Raw genomic sequence first — 10,268 nt, 5'->3', positions numbered from 1 at the left:
TTAAGTTTATAATGTTACTTTTTCTCTGTTGTATATTTAAGTTTTGGTATTTAAATATAAAATAAAATTTTTAAAAAGATCTTGTTAATTTGGATATTTTATTTTATGTATCTATTAATTTCCTATGAATTCTCAGATTTGCTGATGTATAATTGTGTATAGTAGTTTTGAATAATTCCAATATCTAAAGGTCATAGGATTAAAGGAACATAGATTTAGAACCAAAAGGGACAGTCTCTGAGGACAGAGACTATAGCCCATTCACTTTTTTTAATTTCCTCTCTGTTGTGAATCCTTGTTAATTTCTCGTTTTTTTATGTTATTTACTTTTTTTTATCAACTTAGCTAATATTTTTTTTTTGATGATTCAAAAAAAACAAACTGGAGCCCTGATTTCATTGGAATAGGAATCTTTAAGTGAGGAAATTCCCCCCACCAATATAAATTGCACTTGCTCTGCAATCAGTAGTTCTTGAGTGTTACCTGAGACGCTGAGAGGTTAAGTTAATCAATAAACATTTGTTAAGTGCCTCATAGTCTGATGGGGAAGGTAAGATGCAAGCAACTATATACAAAACAAGCTATGGAAAGGAAAGATAGGAAATAATAAAGGGAAGGCACTAGAATGAAGAGGTATTGGGAAAGATTTCCTGTAAAAGATGGGATTTTAGTTGGGACTCAAAGGAAGCCAGGATGGTCAGTAGTAGGAGCAGAAGAGGGATGTTCTGTGCATGAGGGATAGCCAGAGAAAATTTCTGGAGCCAAGACATGGAGTGTCTTGTTCATGGAATAACCAGGGGGCCAGTATCACAAAATCAAAAAATACATGTCAGGGATTAAGGTGTAAAAATAATGGAAAGTTAGGAGAGTGCTAGGTTAGGAAGGACTTTGAAGGCCAAACAGGGGATTTTGCATTTCATCTTGGAGGCTATAGGGAGCCGAGAGCAGTTGAATTTTATTGACTAGAGCAGTGCACATGGTCAGACTTATTTTAGGAAAATCACTTCAGTGAATGGAAGATGGATTGGAGTAAGGAGAGACTTAAGACAGGCAGACCCACCCTCCCACTATTGTAGTAGTTCAGGTAAGGAATCTTTTGGCTTTATCTCAAATGTTTTGGTACATTGTTTCATATAAGAGAAGATGGAAGATGTTGATTCCACAAAATTAAGACCTACTGTTTTACCATGGCAGCCCAGCTTCAACTACATTCAACACTCACTCTGGTCATAGGCAGTTGGCATTGGCCAGGTAGTCAGTCTGTGCCTGGCTAGGTGAGGGGCCCTTGTGGCTGCAAGTGACCAGGATGGGGCAGCAGCCACGGAGACTCTACAGCTTCTGGAGAGGATGGGAAGTGAAGCTGGGGCTGACCCCAGGTGTCATGCTGCTTTGCAGGCTGATGTGGCCAAGGCCAGGGCGGTGCAGGGGCTGATAAATCAAATCCCCACCCCCCAAAAAAATGTTTTTCCCACCCACCATCAGTGGTGGTTTCTTATGTTGTGATCACTCAGGATGAGTTTTTGCTCCAAATGACTGGAATGGTGGCTCCAGCAGCAGCAGCAGCAGCATCATAGGAAAGGTGGGCAACCTGGGTTAGTCAAACCATGCAGCATCCAAAGCTGGAGTGGAAGGAATTACCCAAAGTATAGCCCAAGGACTCGGATGACGTGCAATCTGCTTTAACTTCATTCATTCAGGTTTCGTCATAACCCCCATGGCAAAGAAAGTACCACAAAAGGTATTGGACCAGATAACTCCACAAATTCCAGTGGGCCATCAGAGGTTTCCTTTGGATGTGTGACAGATGTGGTGGCATTCCTGGCATCAGGTGTGACAGTGGATACATCACAGGGACCGCTCTGGAGGTCTCTTCATGTGATTCCCACAGTATCCCAGGACACTGAACTCATCTCTTATCTCTTATCCTAAGCAGCACCATGGACAGGCAAAGGAAAATTCAGATAGAGGATGGGGGGGGACCAGCAACTTTATATTGGGAAGACAAGTTATATGAAAAGGGTGTCTGTGACCCTAATTAATTCCAGATCTTCCTACCTAACACAAAATCAATGCAATAAAAATTAGGGAAATAGTTAAAGGGGAGGGGTGGTGGAGGATCTTTGCAGCAGGTTTCTTTAATAATAGTAGAAATCTGATTCAAATATGTAATTGGTTGTTGTCCTTCATTCTCGAAAAGGACCAAAATGTTAGACCACTGTGTTAGAGTCAAGTTACAGTGTATCTAACTGTGGCTGATCAGTATGAGCTTGGTATACTCTAACACAGGTTGGGCACAAATATGTGAACATTTGGGGTAGATTCTCTAAATGTGCACATCTTGGGTTTCTTCTGAGCTGCTTCAATTCTGCTTTGCTCAGAGAGCACAGCACTTTTCTGATGTAGGCACACCATGCTGGGCAGTCCTGTGCCAGTGTCTCCGATGTCACACAATCAGTTCCAGAGTTCTTAAGAGAGACCTTGAGAAGGTCCTTTTATCACTTCTTCTGACCACCATGTAGATAGTTGCCTGGTGTGAGTTCACCATGAAATGGTCATTTTGAAAAGTGTATATTTAATGGCATTTGAACAATGTGGGCAGCTCGTCATAGTTGCTCTCTCTGCTGTAGTTTGAATGCTTGGCAGTTTGGTTCAAGAAAGAACCTCAATGTCTGATACCTTATCCTGCCAGGTGATCTTCAGAATCTTCCTAAGACAATTCAAATGGAAGCAATTCAGTTTCCTTGCACGGCGCTGGTATTTTGTCCAGGTTTGATAGGCATATAACCACAAAGTCAGCACAACAGCTTCTATAGACCTTCAGTTTGGTAATCAGCTTAATACATTTTCTCTCCCATACTTTCCTTTGGAGCCTCCCAACCACTGAGCTAGCTCTGGAAATTCATGCATCAACTTCATTATCAATATGTATATCCCTGGAAAGTATACTGAGACAGTAAGTGAACTTATGCATAGTATTCAAAACTTCTCCATTTGCTGTAACCAATTATTCTACATATGAATGGAGTGGTACTGGCTGATGGAGTACCTGTGTTTTATTGGTGTTAGTTGTTAGATCAGAATTAGCACAAATCACAGAGAATCAATCCATACTTTGTTGCATTTCAGCGTTAGAGGCTGCATTGAGTGTACAATCATCTGCAAACAAAAAGTCATACATCAACACTCCCTCCACTTCAGTTTTGGCTTGCAGCCTTTTCAAGTTGAAGAATTTATCATCAGTGCCATAGCTGACTGTTCATCCCCAAGGTGTTTGACAACACAACTGAAAATACCATGCTAATGGGAGCAAGTATACACCCTTATTTCACTCCATTGGTGACTGGGAAAGCACAAGAGCAAGCATGTCATTATGGAATTGATGTACAATGCTGATGAACTTCTCTGGGCAACCAAATTTTGAGATGATTTTCCATAAGTCCTACTGACCAACAGTATCTAAGCACTTGGTCAGATCTACAGATGTTGTATGCAGACCTCTGATCTACTCCTGATATTTCTCTTGGAGTTGTCATAGACAGCTAACACCATATCAACTGTACCTCTACCCTTTCTGAAGCCACCCTGACTCTCATGTAGATTACCATCTTCCAGGTCTAGGATAACCCTACTAAGAAGGAATATGGAAAAAATTTTGCCAGCAATGACTAAGAAAGAAACCCTGCTGTGATTGTGACAGGACAATCTATTTCCTTTACCTTTATAGAGGTAGACAATGGAGGCATCCTTGAACTCCCGGGAGATAACCTCTTCTTGCCATAGAACCCAGGAAAATCTCAGTCAGTTTTTGTATGGATACCCCACCTTGTAAATCTCAGCTTGAATGGAATCATTACCAGGTGCTTTGCCACATGAAAGGAGCCTAATAGCATTCAAAACCTCTTCTTCAGTTGGAACTTCAGTTAGGAAGTGATAAACTTCAATCCGAGATAAATCATCAGTGATTTCAGTATTGATTGATGATCATCTGTTGAGAACACTATGGAAGTGTTCAACTCATCTTTCTAGGATTATGTCCTTATTACTAATCAATGTGGCTTCATCAGCACTGAGTAGTTGAAATACACCGTACATCTTTGGCCCATTAAATAACCTTCAAGGCATCATAAAAGTATTTTAGATTGTTGCTATCAGCATAAAACTGAATTTCATTTGCTTTCTTACTGAACCAAGAATCCTGCAGCTCTCTAAACTTGCTTATACTTTAGTTTGATGGAATTAAATTCTGTCTTAGAGATGGATGAACTGTCCTGGTAAACCTTCATTTTTCATTTAGCAACTTTTAAGTTTTCCCATCATTTTCATCAGACTAGTCTTGATGTTTGTGAGTGTTCTGACGCAGATGAGAAAATGCAGTGCTGTACACCAAGTGTACAGCTGCCCACTCTTTTTCTCTTCCACTGTTGCCATATGTTGGCTCAATTTTCCCTCCAAGTTAGTAATAAATTATTCCCACTTAGAGAAGCTCTCTAATCTATTAATATTAATTCTTCTAGTAGTCTTCTTGCCTTGGGTCCCCTGCTTTTGTTGAATGTGAATATTTCACTTTGAGAGGATAAGTCTGTGATCAGTCTGGCACTTTGCCACACGTTGCCTTTGTCACTTTCACATTCTTTCTGTCTCTTCTCCTCACAAAGACATAGTCTTTTAAATGCCAGTGTTTGCTGAGAGGGTTTTATTGCATTTCAGTAAGCAGAAGATAGTATTGGTGATGAGAAGGTCATGAGATGCACAAGTCTTCAGTAGTAAGTGACCACTACCATTGCCTTTTCTAACTCCATTCCTTCTAAGTACTCCCTGCCATGTTTGGTAGTTCCACGCCTACTTGAGCATCAAAGTCACCCAGAATTGGGTGTTGTCTTCTTTTGGTACATTGATGATAAGAGTCTCCATGTCTTCATAAAATTTTTCTTTAATCTCATCAGGGCTTATCATGGTGAGAGCATAGGCACCGATGATGGTGGCATGGCATTTTCCTACATGTGACAATTGCATTGTCATGTTCATTCCTTTTGGTAGTCATACAAGCTTGTTGACTAGATTAGTTTTGATTGCAAAACCAAAAACCAGCTTCATGGTACTCCCCTTCACTGCAGCCACTCTGGAAAAACAAGTATCCAGCTCTGACTAAGTAAGCTGGCCTTCATTTGCCAGCCTTGTTTCATTCAGGGTTTCTTTGTGGCTGCAATACATGCTGAGTCCTCTCATAACAAGAGCTGTTCATCTTTAAGGTCTACTGGATTTTGTGTTGTCTATAAGTGTGTACATATTCCATATACTGATAGTGAGTGGAATCATCTTTGCAGAAGTTATTGTACTTTTTTTGTGTTTTGACAACATGGTGGAATCCTCACCTGACATGGTAAACAGGCCAAGGTTGGGTAAACAGACAATTTTGAGGGCACCTTTTCTAGCCCCTTCCTCACACCAGGAGGTGAGTAATGCAGTCTTTAAAAGGCTGCTCAGGTAGCCAGGGGCTGCCGAATCCCATTGCTGCTCCCAGTGAGATGATGACCCTGTCGCCATGGCTACATCTCCCAGTGTATCCACACCTGCTGCTTCATTACTTACCTGTCGGCACATGACTTTTGAGATAGGTAAAATGATATGGATGATGTCTTTTGATTCATGCATAAATTGGATTTAAGTGAGGCAGAATTTCATGGAGTCGTCAGCTTCACTCTTTCTTCCATAGTCATCACAGTCCAGTGGCAGGATGAAGTCAAGATGACTGGTGATGGCTCAAGATGTAGCGGATGACCTTGGCGTCAATGTCTAACCAAGCTCTAAGTGCTTCACATCGCCTCCTTCAGCTGCCTTCATGGCCTTTGGAACAAATTATTTTCATCTGCCCATTCTACCAGGGGAAGTCTTCACATGCTTGGGGTAGGCATTCCACTTACTCACCAATGAGTTTGAGATTCCTCAGTTACCCTCAACCTGGTTTAGCCTGTATGCTAAAACAGCTTACCAGGGTGTGGCCGTTGCACATGCTACAGCTTCTTGGAGCCACAGGTGAGAGTTAGGTGATCAGGTGGACACTAAAGTTGGAAAGCAGCATTGAAAAGGACTTGGCAACCCTCACACCAGAGGTACAAGTCTTCTCTGAACACATCCTACAACCCCAAATATATAATAAGAATATATAAAAAAGTCAAAGAACCAGTTCTCAAAAGAAGCAAAACATATTGTTAATTACCATTCTCAAATTCCTTACCCATTTTGTGAATATTACTCATTTCTTGTGAGAGCTCAGCCCCAGCTTAATCCTACCATTTCCTATGCCTCCTCTTTTCCTACTGTCCTTTTCCTACAGCCTAGCTGTAGTTGTTTCACAACTTATTGATTGGGTAACATTGCTAATATATGTCATCTAGCCTCATCTGGGCTTTTACTTCAGAAAAGCTGTTCCTCCTTGACTGATTCTCTATTTCATTGCTCACAGAAGCTATTCCAAACCTTCCCTTCCTTCCTCATGCCCCTCAGACCTGCTTCTTTCCTTCCTCTTACCTGAGGACCTTGCCTCTTTTGTGAGAAAATTGAGGTTTTTTTTGTTGTGAGTTTTCCCTTCTCTCCTTTTAAACTCAAAACCCCTTGATATCATCTCCCCCAGACTCTGACAAAAGAGGAGTAAAGGGAAATAAGCATTTATGTAGCATCTACTATGTACCAGACACTGTGGTAAGAACTTTTACAAATATCTCTTTCAGTCTCCTCAACTGTATCTTTTCTCTCTCTAATCTACAAGTCCTCCCTCTCTACTGGTTCCTTCCATATTGTGCCAAATTAGTCCTTGTCTTTAAAAAAAACTTCATTGGACTCTGTCTCCTCAAGCTGTAGTCATCATCTCCCTGCTAGCTATTCCTTGAAAAAGCTGCCTCTCCTTTCACTCTTCAGCCTTTTCCTGTTTTACCTTATCAGGAGTTGCCAGTGGTCTTCAAGTGCCAAATCTTCTTGTCAGCTTTCCTCCTTAGCAACCTATCAGTGTCATTTCACACTATTGACCATTCTCTTCTCCTAGAAATTCCTCTTTTGGGATTTTCATGCTTTTATTTCCTAGTTCTCTTTCTACCTTTCTAAACATTCCTTCTCCATCTTCCTTGTAGGGTCATCATGCATGTAATGCCCCCTAACTGTAGATGACCCCAAGTCTCTGTCCTAAGTTCCCTAAATTTTTTTTCTCTACATTCTCAGTGACCATGGGTATCTAGGTAGCATAATGCATAGCAGGCTTAATGTGGAATCAGGAAAACCTGAGTTTATATCTGGCCTCAGACATTAGCTGTGTAACCAAGTCACAAAATCACTTAACCTCTGTTTGCTTCTGTTTATTCATCTGTAAAATGGGAGCAATAATACTGCTACTTAGCAAGTTTTTTAGGATAAAATAATATTTTAAGTGCTTTACAAAACTTTTAAAAGTGCTATATAAATGTTAACTCAATGGTATTAATATTAAGCTCATAAATCAGTGGATGTAACTATTATCTGGATGCCAATGAGTACTAGATCTTTGTATGCAGCCCTATTCTCTCCTTTAAACTTCAATCATGTAGTTCCAGTCGCTTGTTGGACATTTCCAACTGCATATTTTGGACATATCTCAAAGTCAACATGTCTAAAACTGAACCCTCCCTCTTTTCCTTCCAAACTCGCACTACTTTAAAATTCCCCTCTTTTGTGTTGAAGACACCACTATTTTTCCAATTCTCAGGTTTATAACCTTAGCATCATACTGATCTCCTCACTCTACTTTACCTTACAGTTGTCATAAGTCATATAACAATCAGTTGCAAAACCTCACTGTTTTTACCTCCACAATATTAATCTCATGCAAGCCCTTCTCTACTCACATAGATATCCTTAATTTAGGCCCTTATTGCTTCTTACTTTCATCACTACAATAGCCTCTTAATTGGTCTTCCTACCTCAGATCTCCTGACTCCAGGGCCTATCTCCTGATTCTATTCACTGCACCACCTAGCCACCCGCACTACCTCAAATCTCTTATCACTCCCAGCTATCCTATATAGTGTTACCAAAGTAATTTTTCTTAAGCTCAGATCTGATGTTTCTTCCCTAACGAGTAATTCCAGTGGTGTCCTATCACCTCTAGCTTTTAAAAGCTTTTCCAACTTTGCCTTCATGTACCTTTCCAGTCAACTTCAGGAAATATTGGAGGACAGAAGGGCCTGGCCTTCTGTGGTCCATTGAGTCAGGCAAGACTGAACAAATGAACAGCAGCAACCTTTCCAGCCTTGCTAGATATTAGTCCCCCTCTCTTCCATCTAGCCAGAAATGACCTTCTCTATGTTACACATGATTCTCCATCTCTTGTCTCTTTGCACTTACCATCCCACATATCTAAATGCATTCCATCCTCACCTCAGCCTCATAAAGCCTCTCTCTTTTTTTAAGGTGCAGTTCAGGCATCATCTTCTACCTTTCCAGGATCCCCATAACTACTAGTACTCTACTTTTTAAATGTTCTTGTAATTAACTACTTTGTATATATTTGTATTTATGCTTCATATATATATATATATGTGTGTGTATATATATATATATATATATATATATATATATATATATATATATATACCTTCTTCCCTCATTAGAATATAAACGTAAACTGTTTCTTTGCATGGTACATAGTAGGCATTTAATAAATAAGGGTTGTTTTATTTACAAATATATGAAGCAATACTCCAAAGCATAAATAGTAAGAGAAATGTAAATTAAAACAGCTTTTAGGTACTACCTTACACCCTTCAGATCAGCTTAGTGACCAGAAAAGGAAGGCAGTTATTGGAGGGTTCTAGGAAGATAAGTGCTCTAATGCATTGTTAAAGAAGCTATGAATTGATGAAACCATCCTGGAAATCATTTTGCATCTATCTGCAAAAAGTTGCTAAACTGTGTGTAGACTTTGAACTGATGATACCACTGCTAGCCATATAAATGAAAGAAAGTGACCCCAAATGCACAGAATTATTTATTGTAGTAATTTTCTGTTGTAGTTAAATACTGAAAATTATGGGACACCAATTAACTGATATTAAAGTAATAGAATATTGTGCTATTATAAGAAATAACTAAAGGACCCTATTTTGAAAGATCTGGTAGTACTTATATGAACATAGACTAAAGTGAGCAGAACTAGGAAAACACTTTATACAACCTGGTAAAGAAAAGCAATTTTATTTTATTTTTTTATGAGTCATCGGGGTTAAGTAACTTGCTCAGGGTTACACGGCCAGTTATTTCTGGGTATGGTGCTAAGTATCAGAGCCCAAATTTGATCCCCAGGTCATCCCGACACTGGAGCCGGTGCTCTTACTCTCTGAGCCACTTGGCCGCCCCTAGAAAAACAACTTTAAAGACTTAAGAGATCTTTGGTCAGTTCAGGTGCCACACTAAAATTCCAGAGGACAAATGATGAAACATGCCTCTAACCTCCCTACAGAGAGATGATAAACTAGAGGTGCAACATAAGGCACAGCCCACATGGGATGTGTTTTTCCTGACCATGCTTATTTGTTAAAATGGAGAGTTTTAAAAGAATTTGTAATAGAAGAGACAAGTAGAATTGATGAGGAAGAGGAGAGCTAGTAATAATGATGCTTCAAAAAGAGCATTAGTGAAGCAGTTTTTAAAATGTACAGAGAAGAGGAACTAGTTTAAATGGAGACACTGACTGGCCGGACAACTTTGAAACTAACATGATGAATTTATTGTTATACTTAAAAGAACCAAACTTTATGATACAGATATTCAGTTCTTTTTGATCTTTTCATATGGAAGTATTGGTTGTCAAGGTGATATAAAAAAATAAAAATTTTAAAACAGATAAATTGTGATCTCTGAGTACTAAGTAGGTTGAAGAATAAGCATGATGTAGTAAATAAAGCTCAGGATTGGGAATGAAGGAGACCTGGCTTCAGTTTCTGTGCAAGTCATTTAACTCTCTGTGCCTCAATTTCCTTAGGGTTGGATACAATGACTTTTAAGTTCCCTTTAACTTGTAAATCTATGATTGTATGACCTCAATAAAAAGTCTCAACTTTCTCCTAGGATATAATTTATATAGAATCAGTATAGTTAAATGACTTGACCTTATTCAGAAGCCTTGAATTCCCCATGGGTGGCATAGTAGATAACAGTAATGGGCTTATAATCAGGAAAACCTAGATTCAGATCTCACCTCAAACACTACCCATAAATAATTTAATCCCTTAACCTCCATTTAC

General features: G+C 39.4%; 1 protein-coding gene and 1 pseudogene across 4 annotated transcripts in view; both read left to right on the top strand.

Moving 5' to 3' along the window:
- RALGAPA1 (Ral GTPase activating protein catalytic subunit alpha 1) overlaps nt 1-10,268 on the top strand; it is a 323,542-nt gene that overhangs the window by 229,353 nt on the left and 83,921 nt on the right. The gene's annotated exons all lie outside the window — the stretch shown is intronic.
- On the top strand, nt 7-3,740 carry LOC138156814 ((3R)-3-hydroxyacyl-CoA dehydrogenase pseudogene; annotated as a pseudogene).

This window comes from Petaurus breviceps, unplaced genomic scaffold (genome assembly GCF_028583685.1).
Source record: "Petaurus breviceps papuanus isolate PSGF00001 unplaced genomic scaffold, PetGlider_PUasm1.0 164, whole genome shotgun sequence".
In the NCBI taxonomy this organism is placed as follows: domain Eukaryota; kingdom Metazoa; phylum Chordata; class Mammalia; order Diprotodontia; family Petauridae; genus Petaurus; species Petaurus breviceps.
The sequence above is the reverse complement of the archived record's forward strand: the minus strand, read 5'-3'. Positions and strand labels throughout refer to the sequence as shown.